The 18,165-nt window shown below is 39.9% G+C and overlaps 1 pseudogene; it reads right to left on the bottom strand.

The window, feature by feature from the left end:
• Positions 1–324: 324 nt before the first annotated feature.
• The window catches only part of LOC103605411, a 112,298-nt pseudogene continuing 94,457 nt past the window's right edge, over positions 325–18,165 (bottom strand).

Below are 18,165 nucleotides of genomic sequence, written 5' to 3'. Positions count from 1 at the left end.
CCAGATGTTGATAAGCTGTTACATAAGTCCCACCAATTCACAATCTAGTATCATATTCACTACATAATCAAATTTCCAATCATTCACAACACATTGACAAAGTTATTAGGAAAACTGGACTACCACGACCAAAGATGCTACAGAGTGCACTGTCCAGACAGGGAGAGCAGGGAGCAAGGAAAGGTCTTCTTTAGGAAACAATTCTACTAAAACACAACGTGGGAATACAAGTAATTTTAAATGTTCAAGACACATTAAATGTATGACTGACTCCAAATTGCCACCTAGTGTGCTTTGTATTACGGGATATAAAAACTAGCCCCCTCATCTATGGAATGTTAAGCTGACACCCAAGACAATCGAAGCCTCCCATAATTCAATATTCCACTATATTCTGGTTGCACCAAACAATAAACAATCAGCAAATCATTTCATCTCTTAAAAAAAAGCATTTACACTTAAAAAAAAAAATGAGATGAGGTGGGATTCCCTCCTTCTTAAAAATGTTTCTAGAACTACTAAAAATCTTGCATTTACAAAATAGTTGATAAAAATATTCCTCTGGATTGGACAAGGGTGACCGGGACCACGGATAAGACATGGTGCATGATACTATGATATTAATCAGACTTGGCTTCTTTCTTTCCTGCTTCTTCAGAGCTGGACTCTCCTCATTTTTAGCTTCTCCATTTTCTGCAGGTAAATCTTTAGTTTCTTGGTTAGTCACTTCCGCCTTTGTTCCCTTTGTCCCCCTTTTCCCTTTTGTTTGCACTTTTTTTGTCTGAAGATTTATCCTTTGCTGCTTCCTTTTTTGGCTTCGTTTCCACTTTTGCAGGAGCAGGTTTAGCTGACAACCTCACCCATCTCCTCTTGGGTATCATGGCCCCTTTTGTTTGCACTTTTTTTGTCTGAAGATTTATCCTTTGCTGCTTCCTTTTTTGGCTTCATTTCCACTTTTGCAGGAGCAGGTTTAGCTGACAACCTCACCCATCTCCTCTTGGGTATCATGGCGGTGGGTAGGGTGCATGCTGGGTGCGAGGACCTAGCGGGGGTGCTGTAATAAAACACATTTTAAAATGCAATCAAAACCTTTTCTTCTTCCTTCCTCCTCATCCCCCTCGCCCCCTCTTCTTTCTTTCTCTGCTCTAGAAGTGTTTGGAAAAGGCTACTTGCTCAATGCCTGTATATCCTTGCTCTCATCCTCTTTTACCAAATCCAAATTTTATTTGGGGATATAATGTGCCCATCTAAAGTACTTTATTTTGTAGTAACTCTGGTGCCTAAGGTGGTAACAAATGTGTTTTGTGGACTTTCTGGAAATGCTACTAGAAGGAAGCTGACTCAACAGCTTCCTGGACTATGAACAAAACGGCAGAAATTTTGGCAGCCAGCTTGGACTATGAGTTGATCGTGAGGGTAGAAGCCACAGATTAGGAGGTAGAACAAAAAGACGAAAAGCACATGAGCCCTGATGACTCTGGAACCTCCACAGTTTTGACTGTGTGCTCCAGATTCCTTTCACCTGGGAGAAAAATGAATTTTATCAGTTTAAGTCTTATTTATGTACTTATTTGTCTTTCTGTAACATGGAACTCACCAAATTCTAAAAGATACAAATAGAATTTTTTTTTTGCTGTTCCATGAAGTTCTATTTTTGTGTTGGGTATTTTGATCCTCAAGCTAACCAACCAAGCAACCAAACAAACAAACAAAAAACCCCACCACTAAACAAACATATAAACACCAACAAAACAAAACAAAAACTGTGGAGGTTAATTGACAAAGTGTGTTAAACAATTCAATCTATCGCACACGTGGCCAATGTGAACACCCACAGCCTACGGGAGCAAATTAAAGCCTCTATAATTGTTATAGAAAAGAAAGCTGGGGCCGGCCTGGTGGCGCACTGCTGCAGTGTGCCGCTTGGGAGCGCGGCGGTGCTCCCACCGAGGGTTCGGATCCCACATACAGACAGGTTCCCGCTCACTGGCTGGGCGAGGTGTGGGCGCGACACCGAGGGTTGCGATCCCATTGCCGGTCCTGGTCTGGTCCGGGCGCGACACTGAGGGTTGCGATCCATTGCCAGACAGGAAAAAAGACAAAAAGGAAAAAAAAAAAAAAAGAAAAGAAAGCTGGTAAAGTTTGACCTAGGCTTTTCCAGCATTAGTTAGAAGTGCATGGATTCCTTTCTTGTCAAGCACTTATTGATATCTGATGGAACAGTGGTCTCACTTGAAACTATGTTGGGAAACATCATTTCTGAGAATGCGCAGACTAGTGGAAATAATAAAGTCTTGGGTTAAACTCAGAAAAATGAGTTTTGAGTCTCAGTACAGTCACTGACTCACTCTGAGTCTATCCTCTGTAAAATAAAGGACTTTGAATTAGACAGGCAAAATGTTTTCAGCCCTGAAATTTTATAAGTTAACTGATTATATCTGAGCAAGTAGGTATATCTTGGGTGTTCCTGAACTTAAGAATACGTAAATACCTTACATATGTATATACATATTGCATTCATCAGTTTCTGTCACTTATCACAAAATACTGAAACTGGGCGATTTATAAAGTAAGCAAAATTTATTGCTTATAGTTTCGAAGGCTGTGAAGTACAAAGTCTGGGGAACACATCTGGTGACAACCTTAGTGGTGGTGACAGTGATGGCAGAATATCACATTACAAAAATGGAGGAGCAGAGAGAGGGATAGTTCCTCATTCACTGTCCTTTCAAAGCCCTCAGAACCACACCCATGACCACCATTTTTAATCCATTCACTACAGAATGGTCCTAGAATCTAATCAGCTTTTCAAGGCCCCACCTTTCAATTATCATAATAAGATTTCCCACCCTCAACAGTTACAGTGGGAATTAAGCTTCAATGAGGTTGGGGGGGCATCCAATCTACCACACATATGTATATGTACATATATATGTATATACGTGTATATATGTACGTGTATGTATGTATGCAAAGTCCCATATTTTAAATTCTTTCCCAGTTCCAAAGAAACTCAACCAATAGAAATAGGAATTAGATTATGGCAATTTTTTTTTTTTCCTTTTCGTCTTTTTTACTGACCAGTAACGGGATCGCAACACTCGGTGTTGCGCCCGCACCTCGCTCAGCCAGTGAGCGGGAACCGGTCTCCACATGGGATCCGAACCCTCTGACTTTCTTTACCATAAATTTTTCTGTCATGGTATGAGGACTAGTGGTTACATTCATTAATTAGGAGATGAAGCAAGTCAATTATTCAGTTGAATCTTTTGGAATAATTGTTTCCTTTTAACTAATGTAAACCTATCTGCATTCCTGATGTTTGACTTGAAAATTGTTGACTAAGGCAATTACAAACTAATTCCCCTTATAGCAAAGATTGATTTGAAGTTATTACAATCTGGGGAAATGTGATTCTTTACACTAAACAGACATGTCTTCTAATCTGCCTGAACTAAGCAACTCAAAAACATTAAGCAGGAAGAATACACAGCACATTTGCATTTTGGGGCAAAGATTTTCATATATTCAATTTGATTGTTTTGCTTAACGAATAGGAAAAGTAATAAAAATGTAATTTTTCATAAAAATCTGCTTTGTGCAAATGCAGACCCACAAAATGAGTTTGATGGTTTTTGTATTTCAAATTTTTAAGTTTAACTTTCAAAAACCTTCATGTATTTTCTTCTTGTGGAATTTAAATCCTATTTTGGTTAAAAAGAGTTTGTACATGTGAAATTATTTTAACATTGCTATACATAGTATAACGATCATGAAGATAGGTATTTTAAACTACATAGAACAGTTAAATTTAGTCTAACTGAGTATTAAAAAAGACCTCAAAGAGAATAAATTTACATTTACACAAAGGAGGAATTAAGAAGAGATTATGTGTGTCAGCTCGGATTTTCTTTACTTACCAGTTTCCCTCAAAATTTTGCACCAGGAAGTAGCCCAACAATCAATTTAAAATATATTTGACAGATACAACATATTTTTGGAAACTCACTTTGCAAACATAAAGCTAGACGTAGCAAAATCCATATACATATAGATGCATTTTCAGCTCTAAAGGCTTCTGTTTACATTAAGTGTTTTGTATGGTTGCAAGCCTACGGAAGCCAGCTGTGCAGAGACATTTATAAACACCTTTCTTTGATACCATGTGGGACAGATGGTGAAAGTTGCAGATGCAGGGGATATATCAAACACATTTGCTACAGCCAACAGCTCAAAACAAGGCTGCTTATTCCACCATTATTTATTATCTGCTTTTGGTAGTATTCTTGGTTGCCTTCAAAGACTGTGAATTCAGGTATTAACATTGAGTTTAGGTCACAAGGCTCTGGTCATTTCATTATGCTTTAATAGCTGAAGTAAAGTGCTAACTCCTCTCTGTTTTTGTGGCCCACGGTCAGATGGTGGACAGCAATGACTAGATCACATTGCTAAGGGGCACTTAGTTGGGCCTGTCTGATTATACTGAAGGTTGCCTGGGTAGTGAGTTCATGGCCTTTCTCTCAGCATCTTCTCTGAGCATTGTGTAGAGCAAATACAACTGATCATCTGGCCCACTTTAATGTCCCCCTCTTCCTCACTAACAATACCCTGACTCTGTCCAGTTACCACAAAACCCTGGAAGAGATGATCTCACCCATAGTTTGGGGTAAATTCCAGTTGGTGTTTTTCATGGTGATTCTTCTTTCTTTGCCTTTGATTGTTTGGGGCTGGGGAGGTGATCCCCAAGAGACCAATAGTCTTTTGAGGGGATTCCAGGAATGATTTTCTACCTCCTGATAAGGAGACACTGAGGAGATGGGCTTTTTGCCCCCCACCCTTGAGAATACTGAGTCTGGATCTAACAAGGGGAACCTCTAGAGACCCTTTACAACAACAAAGGGAGACAAGCTCTCGTTTTTATTTAACTATATCCTGTACAACATCTATACAAATTTTTTTACACCTTTTTAGCTGGAAGCAATTAAAAAATGTATTTTACATCATGACTAAGGCACATATGTACATACATTTTAAGCTAGAATTTTAAGAAGCAGTACTTACATTTACTGCTTATGCTGCCCTCTGACATTTTTCTTCCTATTCAATTTGATTTGATTCTTTAAAATACTGCTCATACCCAGTTAATTGATCTCCACATCATTAAAGGGTCATGTTTGAAATTCACGTCTTTAAGACTGATGTCAAATACCATCTTGCCTCATTCCTCCGAGCTTGCTATAGTCCTTTCTTCCTGAAGAAGTACATTCTGCTTTTCTTAGGGCATTTACCATATTTTGCCTTTTAAAAATGATATTCATTTACTTTTCTTATCCTACAAGTTCTGTTATGGCAAATACAATGATTATGTTCCATATTGCATAAAACAAAGTTGGTCTTCAAAAATGTGCAGAACTGAGTTGAATTGGAAGATGTATTCTGCGGCTCTATGCATGGCACAGTGTCACCCGACACCTGGCCACCTCATTCTTTCAGAAAGCATAGCTGGCATTCGGTTCATGACCATGGCTCTCCATGGCAGGACTCACATCCAACTAGCAGTGAGTAAGAAGAGCAACTTCTGTAATCTATAGAACCTCTGAATTTCAGAGCTGTAAATAAAAGCAGTAAAGAATAACTGAAAAGGGCACAACGGTTGTTAACTTCTGACTCATGGTTTAGCCTGCGATTACATTTTGCAAGGCCAGTGCAGCGTGGTGATTCATTGAAAAAGCTTTGTCGCCAACTCTGTGCCCTTCATCTTTAAAGACTCTGCACTCCAGCAGCAAAAATAAAGTCTTCTTTTGCATTTGTTGTCAGAAAAGGGAAATTTCAGGGTAGATAGATTGCCCAGAAGAAAATCTCTAAAGAGGCTTCTGTATTTGAAGGTCTTAGAGTTATGTAAATGATTAAGCTGAACTTATCTAAATGCAGAGGTTTGGTGGCGGGGGGAGACTCGGAGAGGTGGCATCAGAGCCTCCATAACTGGGAAGGAGGATAAGGGATTTTCCAATGTCACAGGGAGTTGTACCTGCCCAAACATAGCTCCTCGGTGCACGGTAGATTCTAGGAGAGGGAGTCTGCTTTGTGGCTTCTGAACACTGAACACTGAGCTCTGCAGCCTTGGCCAAGAGCCTCCTGCATTTAAACTTGGCCCAGTAGAAACAAGCTTCCAGTACTGCTGCTGGCATTGGCTGGACCACATGCACCCAAATCGGGATCCCAGCGTGGGCAACCAGAACCTGTCCTGTTTTTCAGGATGTTTTAAAATATGAGGCAGGTCCTAAGGCTCTTATACAATAAAGAGAGTAAGAAAAGAGCTTTGAGAACTGTCTAGGGTTGAAAATTCCACCAACCTTGGTGTTTGGAGTCTTCAGCCAATATTTTAAAAATTGACGTTATCTATAATCCAAGTGCCATAGAGCAATCCATTTCTGTCATACAATAGTTTTAAAATGGATTAATTCAACCAGAAAATCTTAGTGCTCCAGAGGTATCTGGCTCAATATACTCATTTTCATTCTATTTTAATAACATAAAGCAGACCAAATAAGTTGGTCTCTCATCAGGGTTAAGCTCCTTTCACGTTGATATGTTGGAAAACCAATATTGCCTTATAGAATGCAATGCATTGACTCATGAGGTATTAGTGTGCTGTCCTGCTAAGAAATACTTATAATGTGGATTCTGGCATTTGAATTGAATAGATTAATGTTTCACTTATACATATACCATAATTGCATAAAACCGAAGAAGGCAAATATTTTCTGCAGGTTGCCTGTGGGAAGTGGACTGCAGAAAATAGCATGCTACTATTTCTCTTATCTTAAACATAACAACAACAGCAATCTTCTCTTTCTCCTCTAGTTTCCACTCTCTTCTTTCTTTCCCTTTATACAAAAACTGCTCAAAATAATTGTCTATAATTCCTGTCTCTTCTAACTTTCTTGCCCACACCACTGCACCTGAACTGCTCATATCACAGTCATAAATTTGCCAAGGCAAATAACCAGCTCCCTGACCCTACTTTTCTTGACCATCAGCAGCATTTAACTCAGATAATCCCCTACCTGTCTCCCCTTCCCCTCTACTTGATACACTGTCTTGATTTGGCTTCCAGATAAGGAAGCCTCACCTGGTTTTTCTCTTGCCACTCTGAAACTCCTGCTCAGTTTCTGTTGCCTTTTCTTTCACCTCCCAGCCTCTAAATGTTGCAGAGTCCAGGTCTCAGTTCTGAGTCCTTTACTTTTCTTTACCTGCACTTATTTCCTTGGTGATCTCATGCAGTATTATGGTTTTAAGTATCATCAAAATGCTGCTGATCCCAATTCTATCTTCTATCGCTCGGTCTCAGTTCTGAGTCCTTTACTTTTCTTTACCTGCACTTATTTCCTTGGTGATCTCATGCGGTATTATGGTTTTATGTATCATCAAAATGCTGCCGATCCCAATTCTATCTTCTATCTCTGCCTAAACTCAAGGCTCAAATTCCTACTGCCTTCTCAACCTCTCTACTTGGATGCCTGTTAGGCATCACTAAAAAATATGAGTTGATTAGAAGAAATGAATAAATGTCTTTATTGTATAAACAACCTCAAGTCACTGTCCATGTGGGATATTACAGTTCCTGGTGTTTATATTGTATGTTTTATTCTTCCTCTGACTTCTCAGTAGATGTTGTGGTGGTAACACCAGAATAAATGCTTAGTAGACTGTGGGATTCAAGGTTTTGATAACAAAGCATTTAACCAGCTAATCAGAAAGTTTAGAAAATATTTCAATTAAGGAAATTTCATTTAATAGGACTTAGGAGAGGATGAAGAATTTATTCATTTATTCCACAAATCTGGGCCAGACTGAGTTCTAGGTACTGGAGATACAGCAGGCAATAATATACACAAGGTTCCTACTCCCATGAAACTTGTGTTGTCGTGTGAAGGGGGTAGATTAGGAGGAATACATACTAAAAGCAAATAAATATATTATGTCCAAATGGTGATAAATGCTATGAAGAAAAATAATGCAAGGAATGGAGGATAGTGTGAAGTGACATCTTTCTTAGAGAGCATGATCAGGATGGCCTGCATGGAGGAACAAGGTTTTAGCAAAGACTTAGAGAGAGGAAGGGAAAAAGACATGCCTATTCTTAGGGAAAGAGTTTTCCAGACAGAGAGCACAGGCAGGGTAAAGACTACAAAAACAGACTGCTTGATGCGTTTGTAAAGCACAGCACCTACCCAGTAGTGCACAAGTGTTGTTAGGCTTTGTTGTCGCTGCCTACCCCCTCCTCCCCACCGCCTACTAAAATAGCAAGATCTTTGCAAAGGTACCTAGCACATCTGTGAAATTATATGATTTAAAGAAGATTGCATCACTTAAATATTCTCTTGTTTTTCTGTATCAAAAGAAATCAATTGTTTGTCTTGGTAGGATGGGACCGCAAAATGACAGCCCAAGCCATCTTAATGGAAGCATCAATCAAAACACTGTGTGCTACTGTCTGTGGCTACACAGTGCTGTAGGTGAGTATGAACACACATATGCAGGCTCATTTCTGTTTCTGTGAAGAGCTCGGCACAAGATGTTTTCTTGAAGGTAGAACATTTGTCATACTGTCTTTTTGACCACAAAAATGGCATCTGGCTATGGATTTGGACAGGTTCTTGTTTTTCTTTCTCCTCTTGAGAACAATTTAAATGAACCAACATCAGGATATTTAAATATCTCTTTCCCTCTTGTTACACAAAGTATTCTATTTTGATATTATTTAATTTTAAGTCATATTCTCTGGCAAGTATTCTTTTAATATTTAAATCTGATTGCACTGCAATGCACTGTTAGTTACTTTGGAGTGTTAGATTATGGCTGAAAAAACAAGCATCTGTATTGCATTGCTAAAAAAAAAAAAACTGTACTCATTTTTCTGGGAAACCCATTTTCTTAGACAAAGCGTGCAGCAGAAGGAAGAAGGTGGCAACTTCTCTGCCAGGCAGTGACACTGGCCAAATCACACAAAGCAATCAATGGGCTGAAACATAATCCAGCCAAATAATCCAGTTTCCTTTATTAATAAAGATTTTTAGAAGAGATTTTCCATACTAGAGAAGATAGGATAAGTCAAATGAAAGAATTGAACTAGTCTATAAAGGCTTTGCTTCTTAAATTCCTGACTTGACTATTGCAAATGGCTTTGGCTATTTCTTCGGTTCGTATGTTCTTGCTTTATCTTGTTCCTAAATAAAAGTAATCTGTATATTATTTCTTCTTGGTATTTTATGCTGCAGGGTTTCAAAAAAAAGCATAATGAAGTACATTGCTACTAAAACTCTCTTCATATATCTTCTTTTGAGTTTAATTAAAGCAACTCTCAGTATCCTTAGTGATAATTATTAAGATCCTCCCCATTTTAGAGGTTATGAAAGCCATAATTAAGGCTCCCCAGTAGACTCCTAAATGATAAATAGTACTTTACCACAAATTGGAGATAAATGTATATTTATTACATAGACTGTAACATTGAGCATATTGAGTTTACTACATAGCCCCTCCAGTCCATATTTCATAATAAACTCCCACCCACAAACAACACCAAACATTTTTTCGTATGTATATGTGTTTGCATGGCCAAATCAATGGTGTGATATGCGATTCCTGCTCAATTAGTGCAGTTGATTTCATTCTACTTTCTGGGTTCTGAAAACGGGGTGGAGCAAGGCGTTGTGTATAGTACCTAGGCCACAAATCTAGAAAATATTTAAGCTTTATACCCTGTGATTAGTTACGTTTACCAATAATAAGCTTTCTAGGGTTTACTGTAGCATTTTGCTTTTTTTCCCACACTAATAAAATATACTAGAAGTCAGAGTATAAATAAGAAGAAAAAAACAAATCAGGGCAATCATTAAGATGCGTGGGCAGTTCCGGGCTCTCCTCTTTCCACGTGCCCATAAGCATTCTGGCTTTGCCTTGCACTGTTTCCTATGACTTCCTATGTTCCATAGAAAATTTTGCCAGTTTTGTAAACTCTCGTGAGACAGAATTTGGATAAGCTGGGGGGGAAGAGAGAAGCAATACAGGACAAAAAGTTCCTAGGGCAGCATTGGGGATTTCTATTAGTTCCCACCTCTTCCAGTATAAAATCCAAGATCCATCACTTTCAATTCCCTAAAAATCTCTCCATTGTACTGGCCTGAACAAACCCAACTCCAACCAATCCAATGTGTGCCAGTAACCCCCAGCCGGTGACTGTGGGAGAAGAACAGATGGAGTTATGTTTACCCACCTTATTGTGAGTGTTTATAAGAAATCTCCAGTGTGGCCTCAGTGCTGCCCTTTAATCATTTATTTTCCTGGTCAGTAAACTCTTCCATTTTCAGACCCTCTCCTCTTTTTCAAATCATCAACATTCCCTTCCCAACCTCACTCTCAACCGATAAATATGGTTCTTATTTTATTTAGAAAGTGGACCAAAGAATGTAGTCATCGTCCTCTTCCAAATCTACCTACTTGTGTCTGGATCCATATAATCTACCCTTCTTAAGGTTGTAAGAAGGAACTGTTCTGCTCCTGTCTACACTAACCCCTCCATATATGTATAGGACACCATTCACTGGGTTTTGTTCCTATAAAAATTCTCTCTCTCTCTCTTTCTGCCCCCCCCATCTCTTTTACCTCCTCCAGAACTGTTCTGCTCCTGTCTACACTAACCCCTCCATATATGTATAGGACACCATTCACTGGGGTTTGTTCCTATAAAAATTCTCTCTCTCTCTTTCTGCCCCCCCCATCTCTTTTACCTCCTCCACCCCCTCAACATTTTTCTCCACGCTATGGTCATTCAAATTGTAATAGGATGGACTGTCTTCCATCTTAAAACAAAGCAAAACATCTGCCTACATCCTACATTTTTAGGCAGCTGCTGCCTGACTTTATTGCTCTCTCTCTCTCACAGTAAAATCCTTCAAAACTGTTACCTTTATTTGCTGTCTCTACACTTTTTCTATTTTCTCCAGAAACCTTTCCAACTGGATTTTGTCCATGTCATGCTGAAATGTTTACTTCCAGGGTCACCTCCATCTTTCCTAATTCAATGCCCAGTTTTTAGCTCATCATATTCAACTTTGTGCAGCATTTGATACAGTTAGTTTTTCTTTCTCACTCATTCTTTAAATTCTTCATCTGGCTCCAGGGATCCCACAGGCTCCATGTTTTGCTCCTATCTCCCTGGATTCTTCTAATACAATGAAATGTTCTATTAGTCTCTTTCATGAGAGCTCCCCCCTTTCCTAACATTTAAATGTTGGCCTGCCCAGGGTCCATTCTTCCACATGGCGTCTATAGGTGATCTCAGGTTTTACAATTCCTTAACATGTAATTATTCACTGATGATTCCCAAATTTATAATGTTTGAGCTCCAGACTAAAAAAGTTCAACTGCTTATTTGAGGTTTCTAATATGCTGTCCAATAGGTAGCTTAAATTTGGTGAACTCATGATTGCCCCCCACTCTTGCAAACTATTGCTTTTGAAAATCTCCAGTCCTGCTGCACTATGCTTGACTCTAAGGATTTTTGGAAGTAGTCTAGTATTTTTGACTTTAGAGTTTTATTAGAATTTCCTATAGAGTACATCCTTATTCTTTAACAGTTTCTTATTCAGATATACATTGTACACTCACACTTTGTTTTAAAAGATTTAAAGATTCTTTTGATGGTGGTGAGGCAGGAAGCTAGACAGAAACAAGAGCAGGAGGCGGAAACCTAGTTATTTGCAAGTGGGACAATCGGTTCCCCAAGAAGTAGGCATGCACATGTGCAAAAGTGGACACAGGCGACAGACAATTTCAGACAGGGAGGGTTCCCCCCGCCACCCCCAACCTTTGGTGCCATTTGGTTGGACTAATGAGCTCCCACCAGCTAGGGTGCCCATTAAGACACCAAGAACCCAGATTTAGCCAGTGGAACCTGAAATTTCTTTTAAAAGTGGGATAAAACACAATGGCACTCAGAAGAAGGCAGAACTGTCTGCTACTTTCAGCTTCAGTTGAGAGAAGGCTACCATGCAGGACCACACAGGGGCCCACACTAGGGGACAAGATAACAACAGATTGGAGCAGTGGGGGGCAGTTTATGTATGGCAGGTGGGTTGGGGTTACCTCGGTTTTGCTGCATCCCTGTGGACTGGCTAATTTGACTAATTTCCAGGACTCTGGGGCATCGGGGCTGTCCCTAGCTGTCTAGTACCTGGCACTGGGGAAGTTAGGGCAGGTGCACAGTGGCGCAGCGTGTGAGGGCCAGGTGATGGGGGTGGTCGGAGTGTGGACTCGATCAGCTGCTCCAGAAGGGGAACTGAGTTGCCTCTAGTCAGGGCCTCAAGATTGGGTCGAAACGGCACTAAAGAAAAGAATAAAAAAACCGTTTTACACACTCCACCTAGTATCATTCCCACGGACACAAACAGGCGCACACACACACGCACACACACACATGTGAGATACATAAGTGTGTCTGCATTTATATCTCCCTGCAAACATTTATTGATTAACCTCCTCTGGCTCTTTTCTTCCTTTTCTGCCACTGTTAGGTTTCCATTCTGGTTTGTTTAGTTAAGACATTTTACCACTTTTTTTTCAGAGAGAGTACTTGGAAGACAGTTTCTCTTGTATTTTTCCTTAACCCTGAACTGGGTCTAGGATTCTGGAACTGCACTGTTTTTCTCACAGCGGTTGGTAACTGCTCTTTCACTGTCTTCTGGCTTCCACCACCACGAGTGAGGATTCTACCTCTTTTTTTTGCTTTGCTTTTTTTCTGCCCTGAATCTTGTGATTTTTTTTTTTTTCCTCTCTGTCTTAGAGCTAAGGAATATTGATTGCTGGATGTCCTAGGTGTCTGTCTTTTCTTATCAATCTGGCCTGGACCTCAGAAAAACCATTTAATCTGTGATATCAGGTTTTTATTTGAGGAAAAAAAAATTTTCTATGATTTATCTTTTTATTGACTCCCCTCCATCTGTCTTTTTTCTCTTGCTGATACTTCTTTTACTCTCATATTGTGTCTCCTGTTATGTCCTCCAAGATTCTTTCCTTCTTCCTCCTGGTTTTGATTTCTTTGTAATTTTTTTCTCTGTTCTTTGGAATCATTTTGCACTTGACCTCCGAGGACACATACTTGAGCAATAAACACCCTCTCCTTCAACTCATCTACTGAATTGTTTACTTGAGGAATCACATGGTTAATCTCCAAATATTCTTTTTCTGGCTTGTACTATACTTGATTCTCCTTTAAAATGTTTATTATTTTTAATCAAATTGTTGTCTATATCTCTCAGTAGCCTCATGTCTCTGGATAAGCGTTCTGACTGTTATGGCCACTCTTTCTCTGAATGTTGCTACCTTTTAGAGAAGTCGTTATTTATTTATTTTTTTTGTTGGAACACTGAGGTTCAGGCCACAAATGGAGCAGTCTCTGGGGCAGTAGAAGTCAGAGCTGTCTGCACCCTCCAGCTTGGCAGTATGGAAACAGATGTGCTGTCACTCCCTGCAGACGTCCCTGGGGTAAGTCACCAAGAGTGTAAATTTCCTTAGATCTTCCAGCTTTAGGAGAAACCTGCTTAGCAATTCATTTCTCCAGCTCCTTCTTGGCATTTTGAAGGCCAGAGAGATCATTCTCTGCAAAGGACAGAGAGGTTGTCACTAGTTCTCTTCATTTAGACTCCAAGAGTGCCATTTAGGAGAAACCTGCTTAGCAATTCATTTCTCCAGCTCCTTCTTGGCATTTTGAAGGCCAGGGAGATCATTCTCTGCAAAGGACAGAGAGGTTGTCACTAGTTCTCTTCATTTAGACTCCAAGAGTGCCAGGCCTCACTTGGCCCTCACGACCTTCTGGCCTTCGTGTATATGCATATATATTATATATAATAATTAGAGACTATGTAGGCATCCTTTCTTAAATGAAGATTTTGAACCAGGTTTATTCCTATTAAAAATCTTTTTATTTGCACACTCTTGTAAAATTCATGCATATTGTGTATTATTCATAGAGTGAAAATAAAGCAAAGGAAAAAACATGCAGACCTGAGTGTTACCCTGATTTGTCTACAGTTTGATTTTTCAACATTTTGGGGTCTTTGATTTTCCTTTAGAGGATGAAGATTTTTTTTACTATCTCATCTTCTTACTCTCCAGTCATATCATAGAATTTTAGTGACAAGAATGAATTTTGGCTTAAAAATATTTTGATGACATTTAACCCTAATTGTGGCATTTGTGTGTGTGTGTGNGTGTTACCCTGATTTGTCTACAGTTTGATTTTTCAACATTTTGGGGTCTTTGATTTTCCTTTAGAGGATGAAGATTTTTTTTACTATCTCATCTTCTTACTCTCCAGTCATATCATAGAATTTTAGTGACAAGAATGAATTTTGGCTTAAAAATATTTTGATGACATTTAACCCTAATTGTGGCATTTGTGTGTGTGTGTGTGCTGTGGTGGTGGTGCACACATACACATGCACATATATGAATATATACATATGCAAATGCATGCATGTATACACATGTATAAATGTACATGTTTGTGTTTACTGAAGCAAAATCTTTAGTTCAAAATTTTAAATTTGACTGAATACAGTTAGTTACATGTTTATGACATCCTCCGTTTTTTTAAGCAACTGAGGGATTCAATAAGAACCTATTATTTGGGCAGCCAGAATATGGGAATGCTTACGAGGTGTTCGTTTGGCATCTTTTTTTCACGGAGCTACAAGTACTGTGGACTCATCTAGCTTTGCAAGTGAAGTAGAAGAGCAATGAGCTGTACTGGTAAACTTCAGCAAGTAAAATGGGTCACATTTATTATATATTACCTTCATCAATGATGCTCAAAAAAACATAGTTTTCTTTACCAAAAATTTGTATGCCTATGAATATTATGTAGGCAAATAGGTGTATTGCTTTGAAAATAAGTCTGCTATTTTTAGTCTTGTCAATTTAAACTTTTTCATAGACTTAGATTCTTGTTAGATCACTGACATCCATAGATGTAGAAGGCATTGGTAATTTTCTCCTAATGATGCAGGTTTTCTCCCATGAATATCTTTTTTTTTCTTATAGACTAAATTGAAAATAAATGTGTTGTGTGTTTTCATCCTTGTATAAAATAGAACTTGATGATTATATTTTAATGGGGACTGTGGTTTCAATGTGTGAGCAAAGTAATTGCTCAGAAACCCTTTTGCAGTCTTATTCAAATCAGACTAAATATCTGAATACCGTGCCACAAAAATAAGAGGACAATTTCCAACCATTCTTAGTCACTGAATAAACAGAAAGGAAAACAAAATTGCTCATATCCTGCCTTATAATTACGTTTCTCCTGTTGAGATATTCCAAAAGGTGCAATTAAAAGGTAACTATACAGAAAATAATGGTTTAATTTAATATTTAAATAGAAATACAATGATTTTAAGTATCTAGAAAGTGGGCTTGTTTCCCAGTTCTCCTTCCTAGTCATCTGCCCAGCAGATAAACCTTTTCTTTGAACTATATTATTATTAATGAGAAACACCCTTAGAAGGAGTTATAAGGTCTGTGGCTGAACCCAGAATTCAGAGAACCACAAACTTATGTCGGAGATATAAGACGACTCTTATTTTCTTTACTTTTTTTTTTTTCTTTAGAATAAATGCTTTCTAGCTTTGGAAATATTAGGATATCGAAATAGCAAAATATACTTAGTTGTGCTAGATATATCCATTTTCTATTGGTGCCATAACAAACTACCACAGACTGAGTGACTGAAAACACACACATTTAGTGTCTTACAGCTTTGTACATCAGAAGTTTCAAACAGATCTCATGGGGCTAAAGGTGTTGACAGGGCTCTATTCCTACTGCAGGTTCTAGAAGAAAATCCTTTTCCTTCCCTTTCCAGCTTTCAGAGGCTTCCCTCATTCCTTCGCTCATGCCCCCTTCTTATACCTTCAAAGTCAGCAAAAATAATAGGTTGAATCCTTCACACATGTCATAAAATTCTTAACTTGATATTTGCTTTTTTATCTTATTTATGATTGTAAAGCTCTTTTACCTGCCCGTAATCCTGCTGACTAGACCAATTGTCAAGCTAGGGCTGGGTCTGGAGCTCACAGACCCCTGAAGCCCTTTGTCCAGACTGGGTCACAAACCCTTCACACACCAGACTGGATCCCCAGACCCCTCACACACCAGGCTGGCTCACTAGAACCCTCACACACAGGTCTATGAGCTAGGCAAATAGGTCTTTGGAGCCGTAGGTTCGAGAGCATGGCTGTGTGGGCAGAAGCTTGAGGCAGAAGCCAGCCAAGTCGTGGCACTGCCCATGTGCACTAGCTCCACCCCACCACACACAATTTGCTTACAAAGAATGAGCTGCCCCACCCCCAACCAGACAGACCTAAGGGGGGGGGGGGGGGGCCTGATTAAATTATCCTATTTTCCCAACAATCCTCCCCTCCGGGGTCCCTCACCATACAATCTACAGATTGCATCAGAATCTTCCACGATGTTCCCTTAGTGAGTATAAACGAACCTTGCATTTACATAACCTATTATCAATATGTCTTAAGGCTTGTAGTTCTGTCCTTTTAACTATTAGCTGCATATGCCTGGTTAGTAGTCACTATTGGTGTGCTTCTCCCTGGGAATCCCGCAGTCATACAGATGGGCAGTTCAATGCATATTCATTAGGCTGACACATTTATCACGTGACTCTGGTGTAGTGCCTGCAGCCATAACACTATGGGTAAGCCCTTTGTCCAGACTGGGTCACAAACCCTTCACACACCAGAATGGATCCCCAGACCCCTCACACACCAGGCTGGCTCACTAGAACCCTCACACACAGGTCTATGAGCTAGGCAAATAGGTCTTTGGAGCCGTAGGTTCGAGAGCATGGCTGTGTGGGCAGAAGCTTGAGGCAGAAGCCAGCCAAGTCGTGGCACTGCCCATGTGCACTAGCTCCACCCCACCACACACAATTTGCTTACAAAGAATGAGCTGCCCCACCCCCAACCAGACAGACCTAAGGCGGGGGGGGGGGCCCTGATTAAATTATCCTATTTTCCCAACAATCCTCCCCTTCGGGGTCCCTCACCATACAATCTACAGATTGCATCAGAATCTTCCATGATGTTCCCTTAGTGAGTATAAACGACCCTTGCATTTACATAACCTATTATCAATATGTCTTAAGGCTTGTAGTTCTGTCCTTTTAACTATTAGCTGCATATGCCTGGTTAGTAGTCACCATTGGTGTGCTTCTCCCTGGGAATCCCGCAGTCATACAGATGGGCAGTTCAATGCATATTCATTAGGCTGACACATTTATCACGTGACTCTGGTGCAATGCCTGCAGCCATAACACTATGGGTGAAAAGACAGAAGAGTTATTGGTACCAATAGTGGAAGTTCTCACCCCTCCGGTAAGATACGTGCCAGTTTGCCATTCTGAGAAAGGATGGTTGCAGGAATAGGTATCTTACTTGGCTTATGATACCACACTTTATCTGCTAACACTTGGATCTGTAGGTTCTACATGTAACAGTACAGGGAAACTCATAATTGGCCATAATGATAATACAAATGTGCCCTTTGGAACAGAGCACTCATCTGTTCCAGGCCATGTCACCTTTACTCGAGGAGGCCAGGTACTTGTCACCCAAGGTGAAACTTGCAAGCCTTCCTCTAATCCTTTTCCCCAAGGCCCTATTAAACCTACCCAGTGTATATGGGGCCTTTATTCTCCAAGGCCATTCTCATTGTACTGTCTGTCTCTGTTGCAAACAGGTTGGGGCTGGCAAGAGAATCTTTCCATTCTTGCCATATCCTGGCTTCAAAAGCTTATCTTTAGTAGTGATTTGCAGCTGTATAGGTGCTGTAGCCCTATGCAGCAGAGCTTCCACTGGAGAGGGCCCGCCCTTGCGGGGTCTCTCATTTAGAATCTTGACTGTTGGCCATAACCACCATGTCCACTCCTTCAGGGATGGGGGTTGGGCAGATAGCCTTAGTCCCTTTTTTAAAAGACAATTGTATCGCTCACTCATCCGTGCTGCCTGGGGATGATATGGCACATGTAACTTTCACTGACTGGACCACTGGGAGGCCCACCTCTGAACCCCATGTCCAGTAAAGTGGGTT

The sequence above is a fragment of the Galeopterus variegatus genome, unplaced genomic scaffold, assembly GCF_000696425.1.
Source record: "Galeopterus variegatus unplaced genomic scaffold, G_variegatus-3.0.2 Scaffold5794, whole genome shotgun sequence".
NCBI lineage: Eukaryota > Metazoa > Chordata > Mammalia > Dermoptera > Cynocephalidae > Galeopterus > Galeopterus variegatus.
This window is presented reverse-complemented; position numbering and strand designations above follow the sequence as displayed.